Source organism: Sapajus apella, unplaced genomic scaffold (genome assembly GCF_009761245.1).
Source record: "Sapajus apella isolate SASKATOON/1434 unplaced genomic scaffold, GSC_monkey_1.0 scaffold40, whole genome shotgun sequence".
NCBI classification, from domain to species: domain Eukaryota; kingdom Metazoa; phylum Chordata; class Mammalia; order Primates; family Cebidae; genus Sapajus; species Sapajus apella.
This window is the reverse complement of record NW_022436980.1, coordinates 6,486,185-6,511,340: the sequence shown is the minus strand read 5'-3', so window position 1 is coordinate 6,511,340 and position 25,156 is coordinate 6,486,185. Positions and strand designations below refer to the sequence as shown.

At 35.1% G+C, this 25,156-nt stretch overlaps 1 protein-coding gene and 1 long non-coding RNA gene across 5 annotated transcripts in view; one reads left to right on the top strand and one right to left on the bottom strand.

Moving 5' to 3' along the window:
• The window catches only part of ZBTB20 (zinc finger and BTB domain containing 20), a 796,445-nt gene that overhangs the window by 235,179 nt on the left and 536,110 nt on the right, over positions 1–25,156 (bottom strand). The gene's annotated exons all lie outside the window — the stretch shown is intronic.
• On the top strand, positions 1,685–17,316 carry LOC116565594. Its single transcript, XR_004275526.1, has 3 exons — positions 1,685–1,695; positions 7,169–7,174; positions 17,234–17,316. It is a non-coding gene; the product is annotated as an uncharacterized LOC116565594 (long non-coding RNA).

The window sequence follows — 25,156 nt, the reverse complement described above, 5'->3', positions numbered from 1 at the left end:
TCAGAAGTCCTAAAATCAAGGTTATCAACAGAGTTGGTTTTTTCCGGACTCTTTAAGAGAAAATCCCTTTCCTTGAGTTTTCCAGTTATTAGAGATCACCTGTGTTCATTGGCTCATGGTCTATTCCTCCCTCTTCAAAACCAGCAATGCAGCATCTTTAAATCTCTCTCTCTCTCTGACCTCTGCTTCCATCACCAAATCTCTTTCTCTGTGATCCTCGTGCCTCCCTCTTTCCCTTAAAGGGCTCTTATAATCATATTAGGCCACCCAGATAATCTGGTATAATCTTCCCATCTCAAAAATCCTTAATTTAGTCACATCTGTAAAGTCTCTTTGCCATCTAAGGGAGCATATTCACAGGTTCTGAGGATTAGAATCTAAACATCTTTGGTGGGGTGGGGAGGGGGGTATTAATCTGTCTGTCACAGGGACCAAAATATTCTAGGTACCCAAATTTCAAGTAGCAAGCAAGATGGTATCTTATTTCTTTAAACCTTATACCATTGTAAGCTGCATAGACATTTTTACACATACCTTCATAATTTTTGAGGACATTCTGATATACAACGCTCCAGTTTCTCTTTCGGCACAAGTATATGGAAATCATAGTCTCGGCTTTGGTTTGTAGAACCAGATTTTACTCCTTTACCCAGTTTTAGTTAATCCAATTTATATTTAAATTTGTCCTTTTTGACAATTCATACTGCTATCCTTAGCCAAAGAATTATTAGCACAGTAAATGCTTTCTGCACTTCCTTCTCCTAACTCTAGGAATAATAGGCACACGTATTTAGCTGAGAACCAACCCAGAACAGAATTCTAGCACTTCTCATTATACCTTTCTTGCACCTTTCCTTCAGGCACTATATTGACATCTCAGCAAGCAAATCACACCAGCATTGCAGGTGTTAACACCAATGACTATACCATAAGAAATTCCCTTATGTAGCTCCTTGCATGGATAAACTGAACTCAAATGTCTTCCGTGGCTTACCTAAAATATCTGCTTGCCTGACGTACATCTCCCTTGTCCATCATTTCCAACGAACACTAGTTCTTAAACATTTAAGCCTCATCAGCACATGCCCATCATAACAGCATAACATCCTTGTCCTGCTGGAAACTATTCAGCATCCAGAGGACCATCTTTATGCTGATAACACTAAAATATAAAATAATGCCAACAGCTGGTGCTACAAATGGCTTTTAAAAACGATGTTCATTCACTAAAATTCCTCTTGCTACTTTTGACATGAAACACGCAGTCTCTAATTATTCTGATCAAGACGGTGAAATACAAAAACAAACTTTAATTGTGTTTAACAGATATTTAATCAGGACTCACTGAACTACAGATTAAAGCTGAAATTCATAAACCATAATTACCCGATTGTCGCAATCTTTTGGTCCACATTCTCCTTCCGTCTGGGCGTCTGGCACCTTGCCCCGAATTTCTTTTACTGTCTTCTCAGCTTCGTTACTGTTCATGTTTTCCAGCAGAGATTTAGCACAGATTACAAAATATCTGTTCTTGGCAACTTTCTTCATTAGCTTTTTTTCCCCCTTGCAAAAAAGTTTATTTTTTTTTTCTACCAGAGTAGCTGGAACAGGCATACGTTTAGGGTGCTTTGATGACACAAACTAATTATATAGTTATCAGGAGATAATATGGTAGTGATAACTAAAGTTACTATAGTTATCATGTAGGTATCATGCAATTTCTCTAGTATACCATGCGGTGTGTCCCAGTCACCATGTATTACCTAATGTCACTACTGCATTGTTTCATGGAAAATGCTTATCTCACTCCAACAAAACCTTTTCTGCCACATTTAGAGGGAAAAAAAGTGAAATTCTTAGTTCTCATTTCCAGTACTGCTCATTCCCAGTAAGATGCTGTCATGCAAATTTAAGGGAAACACCTGCCCTCTCCTGAAAATTTGCTTTTACAGGGAGCAAATGGAGCAATTCTGTTTCTTTGTCTTTTCTTTTTTTTTTTTCGCTTCACTTTACCCAGGTAAGAGAAGTAATTACCAACAGTACATACATTTTCTCTTTCGTTTTTTTAAAAAGGAAACCATTCCCACCCACCCCCCCCTCCAAGAAACACCCTATTTACTTAGGATTCGTTTAGTCTGGCACTTCCCCCCATACTCTTTCCTTTCAAATTTCAGTCACTCACATTTGTTTTTCCTAGAATTATGGTGTAAATCATTCTTAACAAGCTAACTTGAAACTTCTCTCACTCAGTAGAAACACAAAATGCCACTGTAATTGAAACACCGAAGCTTGAAACTCTTTCTAACCAGTTCTTTTGGGCCACTCTTCAGAAGGACATGCCGAGCTTCCCTCACAGTGCAGTAACCCCTGTGTCACACAGCTAGGATAACATCACAGACCAAGGCAAGAGGATAAAGAGACGGCGCTGGTTAAAGAAGAAGTGGGTGGTTCCTTTATTCCCCCCAGTTGGGCAGTCAATCCTATGAAGCAAGGACTGTAGTTGCTACTTATTTATCTCAAGTTGATGGCTTGAAGTCTGACCTCGCTAAGACCTTTAGATATGACATACCACCTGAGAGTTCCAGTTTAAAACAGGATGTAGCGGCTTCCTTTGCAGCACAAGTTGAAAGCTATTTCCAATTCTGCTTTTATTAGCCACCTCCCAATCTGAGAGCTGCCAATTCATTGCACACTTAACTCATGTTGGGGCAAAAATCACCTCCAGATTTAGAAGGGCCAGAAAAATTGCTATCCCATCCCAGCACATTGTTCTTCAATCACACGGTTCCTCTAAATACAGTTGACAGCCTTTGAGATGCAAAATGCATCATCACTTTAATGTAGTAGAGGTCCCCTTAACTGCATTGCCAAATCTATTTAGCAGAATCTTCTTGGAATAATCTGTCCCTAGACCTGAGGATGCACAGTGATTTTAAGCATTTTAAGCTAACGATAATGGTTAGTGCTGAGAACAGATGTACCTGGCTGTGATGTGATCTATTCCAGTAGGCTTTTATGAGCGGTTCATTCCTATTGACTTAGCATTTTATGTCTGTGCTTTTGCCTGGTGTGATGGTTGCATAGGGGTGTCATGTGTGTATTTTCCTGATGTGTGATGGCTGCACAGGGGGCTGTGTATATTTTCTCAGTGCAATGGCCACACAGGGTGTTATGTGTGTGTTTGCCTGGAGTTATAGCTGCACATGTTATTGTGTGACTTTTTTCTCTATTTGATGCTTGCTCGTAGGGTCCTATGTGTATCTTTTTCTGAGTGTGATGGTTGCACTCATTGCTGTGCTAATGATGGGCATTTCTATCTATCTACAGTCCTCGGGAAAAAATGCAGTAAAATCAATAAACAGTGCTAGACAGGCCCTTGTAAATAAGAAATGACAACATGCATAAATGCCGTTTCCTACTATTGCATGTTAAAATCCAAATTCTGTTACCTTATTGGCATTGGGATAAAATTTCTAGGGTCTCTTCATCTCCATATATTGCAATCATTTGGGGGAGTTTGAGATTACTGCTGGTTGGAGGGCTTTTACACATGAATCTATGTAATAATACTTTTTGATACATTGTCCTACACATCACCTCTTATACTGCATTCTGACTTGTCCTGGCATCATAGCTGATATTCTAAAAGTGAATATGCCTTCATTTATTCCTTCAGTCTCACCAAGCCCTCTCCATATGCCCCCTACATCACACATACAAAAACCCCTCCCTCGCCTCTCTCTCTCTAGTCTCTCTCTATCCCTCCTGTGTTCACCAAATGGAACTGACAAAGGAAACAACCAATGAGGTTAAAGTCTTTTGAAACCCCTGGAATACAGATGAGCTGGGAGGCATCTGGAAACAAAACCAGACACTTGAAATCAAAGAGACAAGTAAATTACTATCCTAATCTAGGAAGAATAACTAAAGGTGTCAGTGGGGTTCCATTGATAGCACTTGGCTCTGGGCCAGAATGCCAAGGGTTCAAACTCCACACCAGCTTTGGGCTCAGGCCCAAGACTTGCTACTGCAGGGTGTAGCAGCATGTGCAGCAGTGTTAAAGGTGTCAGCCTTCTGCAGAGGTTAAGGCCAAGTCCTTCTGCCTGTTTGTCATTGCACCCCAGAGAGACGCAGAGATAACCCTCGCTTTCTCTTTGCTGCTTTCTCAATAGAACAGGCTGGGGAGGAACTAGTGCTCAGCAGCAGTACTTGCTAGTATCAGTATTATATAAGCAATTAGTAAAATTCCTCTTTACTGATGAGGCTGCTTGAAGTATGTGCAAGAAAATCCATCGTCCCTCTCCCACCATGAAAAACTGATGTTTGTCCTAAAGATTCTTCCATCGATGCAAAGAGCTAAGTTTGGAAACCTAAAACCATGTGTCTAAAAGAAAGAAAATGTTTTCATTGGAACAGCTTACATGTCTGGTACACTTGCATAAAAACTATTGCATAGCATTTTAGAGCTAAAATTGCTATAAAATGCTTAATACAGTAAGAATAATTATGAGATTTTGCATGCACAGCTGGTATACAACTAAAGTCTCAGCCACATATTCATTGAAGCATGGGAAAGCCATTTATAAAAATTCCCGGTATGCCAGTTTAACTCACCATCAACAGCTATCAACACTTCATTCTTTAAGTGGATAGGGAAGATATTTACCTACCAAATGCTTTATTTCTTCTCTCATGGATGTTATCAATATATGACCCAAGAAATTTGAGTTACTACTTACCAGACAGTAGAAATATAAGCTGTTAACAGGACATGAATGACCTGAATGCAAGGCTTTTCCACTGAGTGAAGAAGTAACAATGATAGTACTAATTAATGAACCAAAAGATCAAATTATTAAATCTACTTGTATCTTCCCCTTTTTACCTCCACTTTTTGTTATTTTTTCACATATTCTTATCTCTCTTCATTTCTCTAAGATTCAAATTCTTGGGTGAACTTCTGGGTCCTCTGGACTTCCCTGCCACAGCCCGCCTGGCCTTGCCTTCCCCTGGGTAACCCCGTGAAGACAGAGCTCTTTCTTCACAGTTTTCCCCAAATTGTAACAGGTCTTTGTTCTCCATTCCTTTTAGTTCCAGCTACCTCAGTTGAAAAGAAGCTAATTTGGATGAGTTGTTAATGGTTAATAATAATTTAATACAGTTTATTTCTTGATTAAAAAAAACATTGATTTTAAGAATCAAATGAAGAATCTCTTTATTGTGGCCTTTTAGGTTCTATGGAAATTGCCATAATAGGTGAGATGATTCTAATCCGAAGCATTGATGGATGCTCCATTGCACTTTTTTGAGCATAGGCAAAGGAGCCATTGGATATATAGGAGCTCTCAGGTGGACAGGAAGTTTGGGGACACAAAGGCAGCATGACACAATACAAAATGAATTGGAACAGATCAGGAAACTCAAGTTTTAGGACCAACTAAGTTTGCTACCTAGTGTTTGGCAAGACATTCAGTTTCTTAACTTGAGAAATGAGGCAGGCCCTGTGGTATCAAAAACTCTCCATCATCCTTTCTGGCTCTTACATTCTATGACTCTCTGACCAAAGGTCAGTCAGCTCTCCTGGATTAGCTACCAGCCCCAGTTAAGAATTAATAGTTCTAAATAAAGATGGCAGTCATTCCACACGGAGCCAATCTAACTAAAGAGGTACTGATGTCCACAGATAAGTTTTACCTGTCTGCCTACAATCTACATGCACTACTTTTGAGTTGGTTCCTTTATGCTATACAGGTATTTCTTAGCATTTTGTTTTCCCTCATTTACTTAATTAAGCAAACATTTAATGAGCACTTTCTGTACATGAAACACAGAATCAATCACTAAGGACAGGATTGAACAGGGCACCATTTCTGTTGGGCAGATGGTTTTATTATTCTTGTCCATTCTCTCTCTCTCTCCCCACCTTCACTTTTATGCATAAACACATATACTTTTAGACTATAAAAATAGTATAGAAAAAATAAGAGAAATTAGACTTATCTGAGTCCAGTCCAAAGGACCATTTATTTTAAGCTAAAGAATATGATAATAATTTGTGTTGGCAAAATATATGCATTTAATTATGCACTTCAATAATATAAAGGGTATTTCTCAACATGGATTTTGAGGTCAGTAATTTGCAATAAGTAATTTACAATTTGGGGGAAAGAAGATTATAAAGGCAAAACATTCCCTTCTGTAGAATCCTGATAAAGTCCTAGGATAAAATCTGTGACTTGTGTAAATAGCCTCTGGGAAAGTGAGATCATAGAATATTTTTGTTTCGTTTTTGCTTTTCCTCTAAGGATTTTGGGTTCTTATCCCTCCAAATTTTATTTCCTGACTTAAAAATAATAACTGCCACTTATTGAGTAAATATTAAATGCCAGGCACTTCAAATACATTATGATTTCTATAAATACAATATATTAATATATTATATATTACAATATATTATAAATATTAAATACTATATATTATTAAAGCAACTATGCAATATAGATATTATTACTCTAACAGACATGAAAACTGTGGGTCAGAGAGGTGAAGTAGCTTGTCAAAGATAATTCAGACAGTGTACAGAGCTGGAATTTAAACTCAGGTCTGTATTTGCCTATGCAAGATAGCTCCATAACCACTTCATGGTTCTGCTGACTCTAACTTTATTTAAAAAAGGAATAATCTTGCTTGAATGCTTTGTTAGCAAGTAACGAAAGCATCCGTTATACTCTTTCTTCACATTCATTCATTGCATTATATATAGTACAATGAAAATAGGAGATGGTTAAGATTTTTTCAATGTAGATCTGTTTGCCTTTTCATATTGATTTGGACTGAGATAAATAATTAAATTTGGGCTCTCAAAGTAAAAGAGTAAGCTATTTGCTATCTGAATGAGTATTTATTAATTAATCAGACACAGATAAGGTGTGTTATTACAACTATATTTGTGAAGTATGATTTATGTTGTTCTGCATATTACTCTGTGCTGTTTTTCATTTTCTTGTACTTTGGACTTTTTGTTTTGTTTTTATGCATTTAATCACGGTTGTGTTTTGAACTTTTTAAAAATGTAATACTAAGGAAATTAAAAAAGGAAAGAAAATATTTTCAAAATGATGTCAAAATCAAATCTACCCCTCACTAATTTGATTTGTAGGAAAAGGAGAACAAAGTATTAGAAGCAGAATGCTTTTAAATAATCCTAATTACTTCAATGTGCAAATGCATTGACTAAATCGAAGCATGCATTTAACACTTTGCACTTCAATGTGCTTATTCATCTAACTTCTATAGATAGCAATTGTATAAAAAACAAGAGACATAGCCAGCCGTGCCATAGTTATTGGGGGAAAACTATTGTTCTAAAATTCAAGCTTACCTCTCAAGTCAGCCCACTTTTGGACTAATGCAGATCATTAGGTCAAATAACACAAAATAACATAATTTACTGTAATTACTCAGGTTTTCCCAATTGACTCTGCCTTCCCTATTCTATTTTTCTGCCTTCAGTGAGGTGGGCTGAGGACGTGGAGGAAGGAAGGCTTCTGTTAGCAAAGCCACAGAGTGAAAGCAGCAAAGCTTTTGGTAGTTAAGCCACACAACATTAAGCAGGGCCAATCTTGCGGAATGATGCCATAGGGATAGAGGTGGTTTGTGATCAAGGCTGAGATGGAGTCATGATGCCAGGGTTACTTGGTGCTTGGTCTAGGACCAGCTGCAACAGAAACACCTGGCGAGCATGTTAAAAAGACATATTTCAGGGTCTCACTCCAGAGCAAACCAATTGAATTAGTATCTCTTGAGGGGGAACTCAGATCTCCATTTTAAACAGGTTCCCCAAGTAATTCTTATGCTACTTAAGCCTGAAAGCATCGGCATATGCACTTAAGCTCTCTAATTCTATATCCAGCGAGAGCCCTGCTGCTATACCTGTACACTCTGTCCCAGTCATCAAGATGTATGTGCAAGTCCAACTACGTGTCCTGCGAGGCATTAACTCTAATAATAATGGCCAAGGGTTTAGCCGGGCGTGATACTATTTGACATGCAGTATCTCATCCAATCCCCACATCAAAGAATATGAGATAAAGATGATTACTCTTCTCATCTTTCAGATGAGAAAACTGAGATTCAGAGAGACTTAGTAACTTGTTGTGGGTGCTACAATAATAATTGAAAGAGCTCTTAAAAACTATACTACTGTACTTTAACTCTTAGCCCTGCAGAAAAATATCTTGAAAGATGTTTGCTCCCAAAGGTGTTCCTAATTTGGTGATATCATCATTCTAAAGAAACTTGCCTCATTGCTAGTAAGATAGATTATGTAACAACACATAGGGTGTAAGCATTTGTATCCGAGGAACTTTTCCTTAGATTATTTCATAGAGACTAAAACTCTCAAAAACTAGGCTGGGAATATTTCATTATTTCGTTCAACAGTTATGCACTTTGCCAGAACCTGATGTATACAAAGATAAACAGGAAACAGTCTTTGCTTTCACTAGACTTACTGTTCTGAAAAAGAGATAAGCTTGTGTACAAATGATTCTGGGTTAACTTAGATAGTCAGTGAAGGCCTGAGGGAGAGAGAGTAGTTTGTTCTCTTGACAGAAGGAAAAGAGGGTGAGGTCTGTAAATGTTTAGGTACTCCAGCGCTGTGCCATCGGCCAATGTAAGGAAATTAGATTGTAAAGCAAATTATATTTTTACTTGTTTTGTTACAAAGGGGGCAGACTAAGTTACTTGTGTATTTTGAGCCAGTAAAACTTTATCTGGTTCATTCTTTCTGGCATCAAACTGGGTTTCTTTTTGGATAAATTTCTGGGTACAGTGCCAAGTAAGTTGTTATGTTTATTCATTCTTACACAGAGCAGCCGAGATTCTATTCTTGAAATGAGTGCCTAATAAATTTTATCAGTAGTACTTTATTCCACCCCATAAATATGGCTCTTCAGTGACACACTGACTGTGTCCTTTATTTTCATTTGTTTCAATTACTCAGAATGCTATTGTTTGATTGGCATATTTTTATGAGGAATTTAGAAATTAAAAACAATTGAAAACATAAAGAACAATCTAGATTCTTTTGTGATAATAGAAGATGATCTCATATACATGTAAATGTGGTTTGAGCATGTTAATGTCAGAAATGACTGAAGAAAATGAAATGAGATTCTAAAGAAAGTGAGGGCTAGGCATGGTGGCTCACGCCTGTAATCCCAGCACTTTGGGAGGCTGAGGCAGGTGGATTGCTTGAGGTCAGGAGTTTGAGACCACCCTGGACAACATGGTGAAACCTCATCTCTGCTAAAATACAAAAAAGTAGCCGGGCTTGGAGGAGCACACCTGTAGTCCCAGCTACTTGGGAGGCTGAGGCACAGAATCGCTTGAGCCTGGGAGGTGTAGGTTGCAGTGAGCCAAGATTGCACCCCTGCAATCCAGCCTGGGCTACAGAGTGAGACTCTGTCAAAAAAAAAAAAAAAAAAGAAAGAGAAAAGCAAAAGAAAAAGAAAAGGGAAAAGAGAAAGAGGGAAAGAAAGAGAGAAAGAAAAAGAAAAGGAAAAGAAAAGAAAAAGAAAAAGAGAAAGAAAGAAAAAAGAAAGAAAGATAAAAGAAAGAGAGAGAGAGAAAGACAAAAGAAAGAAAGAAAGAAAAAGAAAGAAAGAAAGAAAGAACGAACGAACGAACGAACGTAAAATACGCTTCTGGAATGTCAAAGTTCAGGCTGATCACCTAAGGCAAAGGTACAAAGATGTAAAATAGAAAAAGAAATTCTCATGTGATTCAGTCTGGGGAAACTGAAAATCGATGTGTCCCATATTTCAGTAACTGAATAAATTGGAATCAGACATGTATTCTTTTCTAAGTTAAATAATTATCAAATTTGAGATTCAGTGTTTAGATTATTTACTGCTTCCTTAAAACTTATTTTTCTAATTATTACAGCATTTTTCAAGCATTAAGAAAGTTCAAGAAAAAGGAAATAGAAGTGAAATATCAAGTAATTCCACAATACAGAGATAACTGCTCTTTACATTTGAATGTATTCTCTTACATCATTACCAAATACTTTCACTTTTATATTTGGGATTGTTTTATTTAGTTATGTTATTTTATAAACTTTTCTAATAAAATAGTCTTAAAATATCTTGAAGAACTATCTAATTTGCATATATGACATGCAGTGATACATATGGATATTCTGTAATTTAATTAATGATTTCTTTAATTTTATAATTTAAGATTGTAAAATCTTCTTTTCTCTTTTATAAATGACATTGTGGTAAACGTCTTTGTACCTAAATCTTTGTCTGAGGTTCTATTTCCTCTAGATAGATGGCTAGAAGTAAGATTAATGTGTCAAATGAGATTTTTTATAAAAGGTTCTTGATAATATAATGTTATATTACTTTGTAGAATTTTGTGTCAATATATAGATCTTCACTTTATTGGTGCCTATTTTACTGTACCACTACCAGCATTGAGAATTACTATTTTTCATAAATCATGTCTTCGAATCCTAGTGAGTTATGTTTTTCCATGTTTATTAGATATTTGTATTTCCTTTCATAACTTTTCTCTTTATATTCTTTTTATCCATTCTATTTGACTGAACATATACCTTAGTATGTTCATATCTGTCCCTTCAACTTCATCTCTGACTGTATCGCCATAGTCTGAGCCCTCCTTACCTTGCTCTGAATGATGGCACCATGTCTGCCTGGTCTGCATTCTAGGTTTCTTCCATTCTGATTCATTCTGTATACTAATGTCTAACAGTTATTTTGAAAATATGCTTTCATCATGTCAGACCTGATCAAGAACATATGATAGCTCCTGGTTATTTATCTATCAGTTACATTCAATTACCTTGTTCAGGGGAAAATTCATCCTATTGTTGGATATTCCCTTATGAGTTCTGTTGAATAATTTAGGTTGCTATATGGACTCTATATGCACTTATATTTTCATAAGTGGGTATTTCTGTATAAAGACAGAGCGACACGCTCTTGTGTTCTAGAGTATGGTACACAAGAACTGGAAGGGGCTTCACAGTGCATCAAAACCAAGTGTCTACATTTATAAATGAAGGAAGTGGACTTCCTTCATTTAATTGACTCGTGATCACGGAGTCAATTAAATGACAGAACTAGGAATAGAAACTAAGTTTCGTTATTCGCGTTTAGTGATTTTTAGGTAAAGAATAATAAAAGTCATTTTTACAATTTAAAAAATAGAAACAGCTAGGAAGGCAGTTTAATTTCAATCTCTTGTTATGTATAAAAGATTGTTAAAATCATGCCACATAGAAAGCTTGAGTGTTTTTTATAACAGGAATAATATGTACTTCTTATAAATTGATCAAATGTGTTATCAGAATTTCAAAAAAATTTGCACATCAGCAAATGACCTAGTTTATTTATACGTTGCTTTTTTCCTTGCTAATCTATATTGTTTTATTTAATCTGCTTTGCTACAATAAAAGCACATCTTTTTTATCCTAGTGTATTGCAGATTTTCACTAAGGTTCTTAATAACATAAATCAAAACTCCAATTTCCTGAGCAAATTAATATAAAAGATTTCTTTTGACTATAGTTAGGGATTTGAAGAATTACCCTTAAAAAATAAAATAATAGGCTGGGCGTGATGGCTCACACCTGTAATCCCAGCACTTTGGGAGGCCGAGGCAGGTGGATCACCTGAGGTCAGTAGTTCAAGACCAGCCTGACCAACATGGTGAAACCTGTCTTTACTAAAATACAAAATTAGCTGGGCGTGGTGGTGGAAGCCTGTAATCCCAGCTACTTGGGACGCTAAGACAGGAGAATCACTTGAACCAGGCGATGGAGGTTGCAGTGAGCCAAGCTTGCGCCACTGTACTCCAGCACTCCAACCTAGGCAATAGTGCGAGACTCTGTCTCAAAAAACCAAACCAAAACAAAAAACAACAACAAAACCAATAGGAATTACTTCAAAATACCTCTGTTTAAATAGTAAACAACACGAACCATTATGGAAGAATGTGGGGTATTAGCCATTTTATATGATATGATTATTGCTATTTATGTTCAAGAATCCCACTGCATATGCCAAATGAAAACTTAACATTAGTCCCTGGTTTAGAAATAAAAGTTACCAAATATGTTTATTATTTGTGGAAGAGGGGTAGGGCAGAAGAGGTAAACATGGAAACAGCCATGAATGGACCTAACTTGGGGGCTGAGTAACAAAGCATGGGTTTGCCTAACAAAATAATTGACAGAAAAGTATTTATTAAATCATATCATGATTCAACTGCTTATAAAATACAAGGTTTAAACAAAATGGTAGTTCATCAGCAGCAACGAGATCTCAGCTATGTTTTCTTTCTGTGTGTGTGCACGTGTGTAACCAAACAGGTCCACCATTCACTTAACACTCAACCAATATTTATTAAGCATCTACTTTTTGCTAGAAGCTCTCTACTACCCAAAAAAGTAACCCAGCTTTCTGTTATTCTCTTGATTACTATACAATAAAAATAATAATTTATACCTGATATAAGGTATTACAACACAAATAAGAACTTGAGTCATATGAGGAGATAGAGGAAGAAACAGTATCCTAAATTTCTCATTTCATGCAGTGTACTATTTCATTAACGACAATAATTAAAGAAAACAGTCCTGAACGTTTTTCAGAAAAATAACAGTGATCATTATTAAAAGGATAAACTATACTTTAAAACTTCAAATTGCTAGATTGAGAAAAGCTAAAAAAGCCATCACTTCTCAAAAGAGACAGAGACAGAGTGAGAGGGAGAGAGTGAATTTAGACCAAGTAAGCATAAAAACATAGAAAATATAAAAAAGATTTCTGAGATAGGACTAGATACATATTTTTTTACAAAAGGAATATTGGTTTAATTTAATTAACATTAAAAATAATAACTAATATTTTTAAAAGATTAAAAAACCAGAATTTAACCACAGGATAGCAGTTTAAGGACACTAGTTTTGGTGGCAAAACAGGATTCAAATGTTATTTCTGCCATTTACTTGTTATAATTTCTTTCCTACTGGTGTATTTATTTAGTCTATTTACCTTAACTTTCTGCCATAAAAAATGGAAATAAGAATAACTGAATGTAGAAAGGATTGAAAAAAACAATATGTGTAATGTTTAGTGCCCAGCACAGCTAAACATTCAATAACTTTGTAACATTGTGTTTTTAAATGATGTATTTATGTACTCACAAATTTTTTAAAAAAGAAAAAAAATTAAAAAATGGTGCTGATAGACTTTCTCAACGCAGAGTTTCCACAAACCTTCAATTTGTGAAAAAATATCTGTGAACTGCAATAGAGCAAAGCACAATAAAGATAATATAAAAAACATAATAAAGAGAGATAAGAATCAAAGGAGCATTGTCCAAGATATATTGTTACCTTAAAAATTCCATAAAATATAAAACGTGGAAAACATGCACAGTCAGACTTAAAAAGAAGATAATCATTTATAGAAAGCTACTAAAAGCTGTACATGGTGCTGAAGCCATAGGCCTATGAAAATCTGGATAGAGTCACATAGAGATACTCTAGAGTAATGGAGTCAAAAGGGCCCCATTTGAAATGGTGGACCTGAACCTGGCTTACTACTTTATCAAGAGGCTGCAAAAATTTGGCCAGTTGTTACCTGGGGAAACAGCTTATATTGGGCTGCAGTACCTGAGAGGTGGAAAGATAAGATACAGCATTATGATCAAATATTCATATAAGAATGAAGCTGAAAGGTACCATTGTGAGATCTGGACTGGGACTAAGAAGATCCAGATAAAGGCAACTGTAAAACCACTAGTTAGGGACATGTGCACAAAACAAACAAACAAAACAAAATCTGTAAAATAAAATTATAACACATAGCAAGAAACTAAATGCTAAGAAAATCAATCAATAATTGGAATATGCACTCCAGATGAATTTGATTTTATAAAATTATCTGACAATGACCTCAACATGAATATGCTTGAAATGCTTAGTGATAAAGTACTTGTACCTAAAAAAGAACAAGAAATGATTAAATACAGATAGAAATAAAATAAGAATAGGTGAATAAGAGTAAAAATTAATAAGAAATCTTAAAAAATTAAAAATGTTCATTAATATGAAAGTACAATAAATGAAAAAAGGCAATTTCAAGGAGAGAATTAAGTGAATTGGAAGGTAATGTTAAGGAATTCACTCAGAAAAAAGTTGTAGCAAGAAGAATTGATTTTTTGAAAATGAAATAGCAATTGAGATACAGTAAGCCGATTAGGAAATACCAATATATGTCTTATAAGAATTCCAGAAGAAGAAAATGAAGGTAATGACAAAAGAACAATAAAGAAAAGATAATAGCTAAGAATTTTCCAAAACTGGAGTCCTGAGATTCATAAGTATATGCTGAGCTCATGACTAATAATTCAAAATAAATCCACATCCAGACACATTTCAGAGAAACTACAAGACATTAATGATATAGAATAACTTTAAAAAGCTACCAGGAGAAAAAACAGATTACCTATAAAGAGATAAAACTAGATTGACAGATTTCTCTTCATTAAGAATAGTTGCCAGAACAATAGTCTAAGATATAATTGAATAATGTTTTTAAAATGCTGAGCAAAAATGCCCAGATAAATTGCTATTTAAGATAAAAGACATAATAAGGACATATTTAGATAAATAAAAAAATGTGTATTACTAAGGGTCCTCACTAAATAATTACTAAAAAATGTAATAAGGAAAGTAAACCCAGAAAGGAAGCCACAGGATCTAACAATAACAGCTGGTATAAATAATATCTAAAAAATATTAGTAAATATAATTAAGCATTGATTATAGAAAACAGTGATCATCACTTTTGAATCTGGTTAAAAACAAATAGGTAAAACTAAAACTTCATTAGACAATTATTTTAACAAGATTGCTACTTAACAGGTAATAAAACATGCCATGCTAACCACCTTTTTTAAATTAAGAAGAGGGTCAGAAATACTAAAAGGTCGATTTTATATTTTCTTAGAAAAATATATAGTTCAGTATACACAAAAGAATTGTAGGATTAGAAGTAGTGCTAAAGAAACAGATAAGCCACCTACAAATTTCAAGCCAGAAGTAAAATCCATGTACCAGATAAAGTCACAAAATAAACTAAAACATTTTTTCAATTAAAACTGTATAAACACATCATTTTATTTCAATGCATTTAAATTCAGAAATAAATAATAAAAATAGAGTAAATATGTTTACAAAGTAAAAATATACCCTTCTAAATACCTCAAGGGTTAAAAATAAATCAAAACAGATTATTATGAAATATTTAAAATTGAACAAAACTATATATCAAAATACGGTACGCACCTAATGAGAAACCAGGAAAAAAATTTAAAGTCTGAAATTTATTTTTAAGGATAATAAAAATAATTGAAAGTAAAAGAATAATATTCAATTCAAGAATCTAGAAAAAGAAAAATGACCTAAAAATATAAAAATATATAAGGAAGGAAATATCTTAATGCTGATAAAAGCAGAAAGTAATGACTTGGACTACAAATAAATAATAATGTAGATAAGCAAAATCAAAAGCCAGTTTTTGTAAAAAAGTAAATGAAAGAAAAATATCTAGCATCTAATAAAAGAAAAGGCAGAAGGGTCAAATAAGTAATATTAGGAATAAGAGGGGAACATAATTAAGGATGAAAAATTAAAAATCATAAGACTATATAAATAACTTTATACAAATAAATTGAAGTATAAACTGTGAACTGTATATATATAAAAAAAACTTCCCCAAACTGACTAGAGAAGAAACAGAAATTTCCTCTATGGTTATTGATTTATTCAGATATTCTGATAATCTGCCTATTACTACATACAAACTACTGATAAAAATTACCAAGTTGAGATGATTTTAGATGCAAGTATAACCAAATACACAGAATAAATAATCCTGACAATATAAAAAATATTTGAGAAATAGAAAAAAATGAAATGTCATGCAACTTATGAGGCTAGAACCATTGTGACAGCAAAACTCTACAGTAACACTTAAAAAAATAAAAATTAAAGACTGATTGCCCCATGTAAACATACTACATATCAGCAAATTAAACTCAACAGTAGATTTAAGAAATACACTAAGAGCAAGAATCTTTTTTTTTCCAGGAATATAAGAAATGTTTAATATCAGGAAATGTAATAATATCATATAAAATATTAATATAGTAGTGGAAAATTCTATCTTATACTGATGCAAAACATACATTAGATAAAATTTAACTAGCATTTGTGTTTAAAAATATTTGGCAAACTATAAATATTTTAGGAATATATTAAGAACTTCTTTAATGCAATAATTTTGTTTTCTATAAATCCCAGGCAAATGTTGCATTTCTAAAACATTTCCAGTAAAATAAGAAACAGAACACATATTGTTAATATGACTATCCTATTCATACTATACAGAGGTTTAGTAATGCAATATGACAGGAAAAAACTGAACATTTAAGAATTAGAATTGAAGAACATGCCTGTCATTACTTACTGCTGACATACATGTTGATGTGGAAAACTTAAGAGAATTTACCAGTTTAGTTATTCAAAGTAGTAAGAGAGTTCAGCAAAATTGCTGATATACCAATAATAACCAATAAACAATGAAATGGAAAACAGATATGAATATAATAGTGCAAGAATCTAAGTTATAGGAGAAGAAACTTTACAAAACATGTTCAAGACATTTACGATGGAAATTTTAAAACATTACTAAAGGACATGAAGACAATCACAAATAGAGAGATATAGTATGTCACTGGGCAGCAAGACACAACATTACAAAAATGTCAATTCTCCCCAGATTATTTTCTAATGTTAATGTAATTACAAATAAAATTCAGCAAGACCTTTGCCAAACTTGACCAACTAGCCCTAAAATTCATATAGAAAGGCAGAAGACCAAGGGAGCTAAAAAGAATTTTAAAAAGGAACAAGGTAGAGAGACTTACCTTACGAAGTATAAAGAATATTACAAAGCTATGGTAATTAAGGACTATGGTGTTAGCACAAGGATAGGAAAACAGTCTGCTGGATCAAATAAAGATCATATAAACAGATTTGATATAGGCAAAAGATGGCATTACAAGTTAGTAAAGAATAACTAGTTTTTAAAATAATGCTGGGATAATTGGGTTATCCATATGGAAAAAGAATAATTCCAGAAGAATTGAAGATCTAAATGTAAAGGGAAACCTTTAAAACTATTAGAAGAAAATACAGAAAGGCAAATGACCTTGGCATGTGAAAGGATTTCTTAAATGACATAAAAGCACAAATTATAAAGGAAAATATCAATAAACTTAATTGAGTTAATAGTAAAAGCTTCATAAAAACAAATACCACTAAAGTCACAGTTAAAAGGGAAACTACAAATTGGGAAAAAAAAAATCTTTGTAATCTCTATTGCCCAAAATATGAAAATCCGGAATATTACAACAGCAGCAACTAATACCAAAAACCAAATCAGGCCAAACAAAACAAAACTATTCCAAAGCAACAACAGCACAACAAATAATCCAACAGAAAGATGGACAAAAGATACAAATAGGCAGCACAGAAGAGAAAATCCCAATGGCTTAAAAAAAATTTAGTGAGATATTTAATTCCCATCAGATTGACAAAAATTTTTTAAAAGTCTGACTGTCACAAATGTGAAGCATGTGGAGATGCTTTCTTAGATTTCTATTGAGAATATAAATTGGTGCAACCACATTGGAGAGAGATTTTACAATACCTAGGTAAAGTTCAAAATGCATATTTCTTAAAGTTAAGCAATTCTACTTCTATGTATTACGCCTATAAAAAGGTTAACTGTGGTCTTGTTTGTGATTGGAAAACATTGAAAATAACGTGTAACAATGAGAGAATTGATAAATTTTAGTAATACATACAGAAGAATACATTTTATATAAACCAAAATATATGACTTATGTAAAACTAATTCATGATGATAGAGTTCACAGCGGTTTTACTTGTTTTTTACCTTTTGTTAAAACTGTGGAAAATATCACCTTCAAGGGGCATACACAAGGGACTCTTCCCAGATATTCTGTATCTTAGGATGGGTGCTGTCACATGTATAGTCATCAAGGTATACACCTAATTTGCCTAGTTTACTGTACGTAACCTATAATAAATTAATAAAAAATAGGTTCAGAAACAAATGTTCCAAATTATTAAACTTCGTTTAACTTGGTTCTGGATTCTTGTATTTCATATTATCCTTAATATGTTTTTAAAATTTTTTTTTCTTTTTTTTGGGGGTTGGGGGACAGAGTTCCACTCTATCCACCAGGCTAGAGTGTAGCCATTTTTTTTTTCTTTTTTTAGGTAGGGACAGAGTTTCACTCTATACACCAGGCTAGAGTGCACCAGACTAGAGTGTTGGCCAGGCTGGTCTTGAATTCCTAACTTCAAGTGATCTGCCCACCTTGGCCTCCCAAAGTGCCGGGATTATAGGTGTGAGCCACCATGCCTAGTCTGTGCTTTAAATATTTTACATTAGTAAATGTATAAGACAAACATCATAGTTTTTCCTAACGAGAATTAATTGAGGTAGAAGAAAGCACTAGTGCCATCTTCTCTTCACTATCTCTGATAATAGAGCCCAATATCAATAAGGACTTCACAGCCAAACGTGCCTATGAAGTGATCATTTTGTTGAATCAAAAGCAAAAGTTTTCATTCATTTTTTGACTGTAGAATCTCAGGCTTCCTGAAATGCGTGAACAGAGGCATATATTGTTGATATAGATGGATGCTGCTAATGCACAAGGATTATCCATTTAGGGGTTTCAGTTGAGGAAGGGGGCATGCATTGCCAAACAGTTTACTGACATGAATCAACAGATGATTTGGTATCAATACTGCTATTGGCTGGTGGATTTCACCTCTGGTGTCAGAAAAGAAAGAGACGATACCTTTTCAATGCTTCATTTCAAGTCAACCACATGGAAAGCAAGGTTTTATTCCAGTCACTTTTCTTTCTCTCACAATGTGAAGGAAAAGTGCCAGCCACTGCTACTCTTGCCACTAACCATGGTACAGATGTTTGAAAAATGCAAAAGCAGAGAAATGAAACAAAAAGGAAATTCTCAAAAATTAGGTTTGCATAAATGAAAAATAGAGTATTTATGTATCATAACTGCAAAAAGATAAATGGATTGTTTTCTCTTGTATTAAACAAAAATAAACACAAATATTGATTTTTGACTTAGTATTTTGTTGAAACCAACAATTACAAGGACCAACTCAAAGATGGTTCAAAGTAGGAATAAAAGCCAGATTTCTTTTAATCTGATAAAAGATTTTTTTATCTCCAAGAATGTTAAGAGTATGACCTACTTAAGTGAATACTTATTAAAGAAACAGATTCATTTAAAAACCATGTTTTTAGGTAAATAGGAATGGTGCAAGTGTTTCTTTGAAATCTTACAAAAGATAAAAATTGAACTAACTAAGGTTCCTTACCCTATGCAAATAAGAAATGGCTTAGAAAGAAATGTCTTCGAACTATTTGAATGTATATTCCTTAGTTGGTATATCCAATGTGAAGTCTCAGTTACTATAATAGCAAATGTCCTATTAGATTTAAGCACATCAGTGTAAATTGTTAAAATGAGGCTGTCTCAGTTTAAAAGAAAGCTTTAAAAAATGTAATGTAAATTCTGAGAGAGTATTGCCTGAAATGAAAGTTTTAGGCCTAGCTCTGCCACAATCCTGCTGTGCATCTTGATTCATCTGATTAGACATCTTTGGGTCTCAACATTCACATTTCTAAACCGAGTGTGATATAAAGTCATAGCTTGATCATCAAACTCCTTTCCAACTCCTTTCCAGCTCTAAAATTATATTAATCTAATGAGATTAATTTATCATAAGGTGTTTTTCTTCTTTCCTTTATTAATTTCCTTACAATAAATAGACAAATGATCAAATAAGTAAATAAATAAATATTAAAAACACATACACACACTGATCAGCTATCCCTCTGATTAGGAAGACTTTTTTTTGTTTGCCATTATCTATTCTCTAATGTTTATTTAAAAAGAGAACACCCACAAAAAAGCTTTTTTTTTTTTCTAAATCAAAAATAGCATATCATTTATTTGCCATTTAAGTTCTATTAGGAAAGAAAACACAAAATCATTATGGAAATCCTATTAGGAGCTTTAGAAAGAGAAAGTCGATGAAATTCCATTTAAAATTCCAATTGTTCATTTATGCATTTTCTTTTGCAGGAAGTTTAAGTGCTGCCTCAAACTATCTTTACCTTTTTTTTTTTTTTTCCCCAGGGATACTATCCTTAACCCTGTTAAAACACAAGGCTCTCTTTTCACACCCTTCCCACCTGTCCTCTGAGGTAGTTGTTCCACAAAGCTAAGGTGTAGATTACAGCAAGAGATATTTGGTATGGGAGTAAAACATTTCACCCTGGAGACAGTACCATGTTCAATTTGCCAAGTCTAAAAGAAAGTTAAGCCCCATCACCACTTTGGCAAGAAATCTGGTTCTCATGGCTGTACTATGATAATCATTTTTACACAAAACTTTTGAAAATGAGAGTACCTGAGGCACCAGCCAGAAAATAAGTCTGAGAATGCAAATTTTTCATGTCAATATTTAAACCAGACAAAACACTATCAATGTACCCTTAGCAGACCTGAAGGGTCTAGAAAGAATACAAGGAAGCTGACACCTTGGTGAATAACAGCAGCTCAGTTTTATGAAAAGGCCAAAGTCTTAGGGCAAACTCTCCATTGTTCCAAGTGGTGATAAACCTATGGCACCAACAAAGGCAAAACACTGGTGTGAGGGGTACAATAGGCAAGGCTCCTATTACAGGGTCTGTATGCTAATAAGGCTGGGACCCTCTAGACACACTAGAGGAACCCCAAGGGTGGGTCCCTGAAGGGAGGAAGATTCCTCAAACAGAATGGCGAGAGGCTGAAGTTACACAGTGTAGGAGCACTCCCTGCTGGTGGCTGAGGTTGGAAATGAACTGGTGATGTCCTAGAAAGGGCTGCCTACATTTTCTGTGAGGAGGCCAATGGAGATACAGTGCTTTTGAGGGGACAAAAGCATGGGTCTTATTACATTTAGATAACTCCAGGTATTATGGTGAGTGTGGAGGAGGCTAAGGGAAGCTACTGATGGCAGGAACTCCAAAAGCGGGCAAAAACTATGTGTAGAGCTGGTATATAAAATTTTCATTTAGGTTTCTTAGCTACTATCATTCTATAAAGCATACTCAGGCATATGTGCACATGTGTGTGGGGTAGAGAGGATGCAAGAAGAAATCTATTTCTGTGCAGTTCATTTTACCCCTGCAAGAACAATCTTTGAAACAGCCTAATGTATTCACAACATTTATGTTTTACAAGGAATTCCATCCATAACTCTGATGGACCTGCCTGGTATGCCCCCTATATCACTACACCTAAGTCCTAAACAGGTGGTCTTTGTATAGGCCTGGGGCAACCACACTGGTTTCTCCCTAGTGCTCTGCTCTATTAGGGTTCTTCTGCATAATAAAATGAAGGTCAAAATGGCAGCCTGCTAAAAGCAGCAGTATTTCAGTTGCAAGAATAACTTGCTTGTCATCAACTTGTTAATGTAATAGTCAAACATTTCTTTGACATGTACAATATCAGCTAACTTCAGCAGATAAAGGGTCTACAACAGGAAGATGCTGCAGATGCTTTAAAACTCGGAGGAAGGCTTAGCAGAGCCAAAACGTCAGCAGGGCCTGTTTGTTCCATACTTTCCATCGGGCTCTGTGAAAGAAATGTTAGATTACTGCAATGACAAGTTTGTGACAAGCAAGTCATTTGTGCAACTGGTGCGCTCCTGTTTTTATCTGTTTACCATTCAGACTTGTGAATGCCATTTCAAGCACTTACAGGATTTCTGGCTCCTATTAAGGGGAAATGGTTCCTCCATGTTTAGAATTTTCTACCTCAAAGAGAATTACTAAGCAATTATTTGTTCCTGTGGTCACAGTGTCACACAAAAGCACTCTTGAGTTGTTTAGTTGGACTCTGAATCATGAAATGAAGTCCTGAAGACTGGATAGCTTGGAGCATCAAAAATTTCCCATCTCGTTTATTGGAATGACTACAAAGCAAGCCTGTGAGAGTCAATAAAATTGTGGCCAGCTTGAAATACCTTGCCCTTTTGCTCTGGGATCATATATCAAGGCCATATGCTTCAAGGCACATAAACTCACTTGTAACAAGTAGATCTGAGAAGTTAAGGCCTGGCGATGTCACACACTGACATGTGATCTAGCATTTGATTGTTTTGGTAACAAGGACCACTTTAGCTATTGAGAAGAGAATTTACACTGCCTTCTCTCTATATTTTATGGGTAACTACAGGGTCAATACTAATCCAGATAACATTTTAGCTGTGGTAAAATAAAGTAATATCATAATATCAAATTAATAACTAGGGTCATCCTCACTAGGCTAACTTTTAAATAGTGAGTGGAGACCCTGGCAGATCTGAGATCAAGAATTCAAAGTCCTCTCATTAGATTCTTCACCTGAAGTCGCTGAGTTTCTCCAAGTCATTTTAACCTCCGGGGAGGAGCATAAAAAATAACAATACATGTTCCTTTTCCATCTAACACAAATAGTCTCAGGGTCAATATTACAAAAGATGAAGAGTGGCTTCAGAACTCAAGAACAAGAATGACATTCTCTAAACATCATTTATTCTTTTTATAATTTTACATTTTTGCCCATTGTTGGTACTGAATTTATACATAACTCTAGGTATAACTCTTAAAAACATAACAGTGGGGATTTGAAGCAGACACAGATGTACACTATCTGGGCAAGCAAATCAAAGCTGGAACAGGGAGGAATGTCAAGGACTAGACAAAAGTAATGATATAAAGTGAGCAGAGCTTAGAAAGGGTTACTAGAGAATGCTACAGAAAGCGGTAATAGTACTCATTGAATAACAATTTTATTGTGAATGATCCTTTGCCAGATACTATGTGTATTATACAATTTACATGTGTAATTTAATCATTACAACAATTCTATGGCATAGGCATGCTCAACATTTTTTCTGATGTGAGAACTAAAATGTAGGGATTTAAGTACTTGACACTATAAATATGTAAGCTGCAGAGATTTGAAACTAGTTTTCCTATATTCCAAAGCCCATATACTCTTAACCACTAAAGAACGAAAGTTATTTCCACTGCCTTCATAAGCCTTTTCTCTCTTGTTTACTGGAAAACATTTCAGTATATAAATGTAGAAATTCATTAATTTGATACAAAAGGGCCAGTGAGAAGTTTCTGGCTCTATCTATGTTGCCATCCTTGGTAGACCTCTGAGAAAGCTGAGTTTCATTAAGATATCATTTTTTCTCCAGGCCTGACCTCTTCCTACTTCAATGCACTGGGGAAGAGGTAAGTGATTGTAACCTAATCATGCACCTCTGTGCTATGAATGGAGGGTGTTTGGCGGCATCTTCTTGTGTCTATGCCAACTCCTTTCTCCCTCTTCATGTGTACAGCCTTTAGTTCATCCTACTCTTCGCTCCCGTATTACTTCCAGGGAGTCTTCTTTTGTCACTTGTCTGCTATTTGTTTTTAGGTGGGGGAAGGGGCAAACATCTTTCTTACCATGACAAGGATCACTGAAAGAGTCTTAACTTCAAACTTTGCACAGAATGTATCCTTTGTTTTGTCTTCTGCTTTGGTTCGCTTTAATGATAGCTTTGCCATGAGTCCCATTTGTATGTAACTCAGAGGTATGCAAATCAAGCTGGTAAGCAAGCATTTGCAACTACTCAATCTTAAAATGGAAATGTGTCCAACCAGTGGAAACATGAGTGAGGAATGTCTCCTGAACGTTATGTGTGGAATGGCTGCTTTCCTTGATGGATAGCAAAGAATAAAGTCAATGAGATCTGCATTATATTCCCCAGTCTCTTTTTAGTGTATGTTCAGAGGGGTCTCAAGAGTGGTTTTAGCTTATGTAAAATTTTTTCTTATACCATTTCCACATTTTTTTAAACTTCTTGGGGTCTCCCAAAAACAGAATTCTTAATAGCTACTGAGAAATCCCCATACCTAAAGAATCCTAAGATCCCAGGGCAAGGATATGGTAAAGAACATTAAATAACCCATGGTCTGGGTCTTGATCTAGTGCTCACGGTGATCACTCAGCCTCTGTTGCATACCACTAGGGCATGGACCTCTCCACTGTGAGGCGGAGAGTTCCACTTTGGATACTTCTGTCTGTACAAAATGTTCTTCCTTATGTTGACTCTTAATCTGTATTAGTCTGTTCTCACACTGCTATGAAGAAATGCCCAAGACTGGGTAACTTATAAATCAAAGAGGTTTATAGGACTCATAGTTTCACATGGCTGGGGAAGCCTCAGGAAACTTACAATCATGGTGGAAGGCACTTCTTCACAGGGCAGCAGGAGAGAAAATGAGTTCTGAGCAAAGGGAGAAAAGCCCCTTAAACCATCAGCTCTCATAAGAACTCACTCAGTTTCACGAGAAAAGCATATGGATAACTGCTTCCATGATTCAATGACCTCCTACCACGTCACTCCCAAGACCCATGAGGATTATGGGAAGTATAATTCAAGAGGAGATTTGGGTGAGGACACAGCCAAACCATATCATAATGTATCTTTCTAAAATTCCCCCTAGTGCATCTAGTTCTTTCTCACCCTACCCTTCAGTTCAGAGCTTCAGAAAGTTATTAGTTTAATGGATCATTTAATGACAACCCTTGTGTGTATCACATACCAACAACTGGGTTTAGATTGTCCTGCCTCGTCCCTTTCTCCTCACCCAACATGATTTAAATTCCCACTCTACCCCTCTGACAAGCCAGGGAGAAATAAAAGTCAGTCACATCCGTTTCTCATTTCCATGTGGCTGTAGGTAAAACATGTGGCAAAGCATTCTTAATATCTTTGATTTTCTGTTCTATTCTGTGGAAAATCTTCCCTGACAATCTCAGGCATCTTTGATTGATATGGCTATTTATAAACTGACCATATAATTTATTGTCCAAACAGGGATATTTTTGA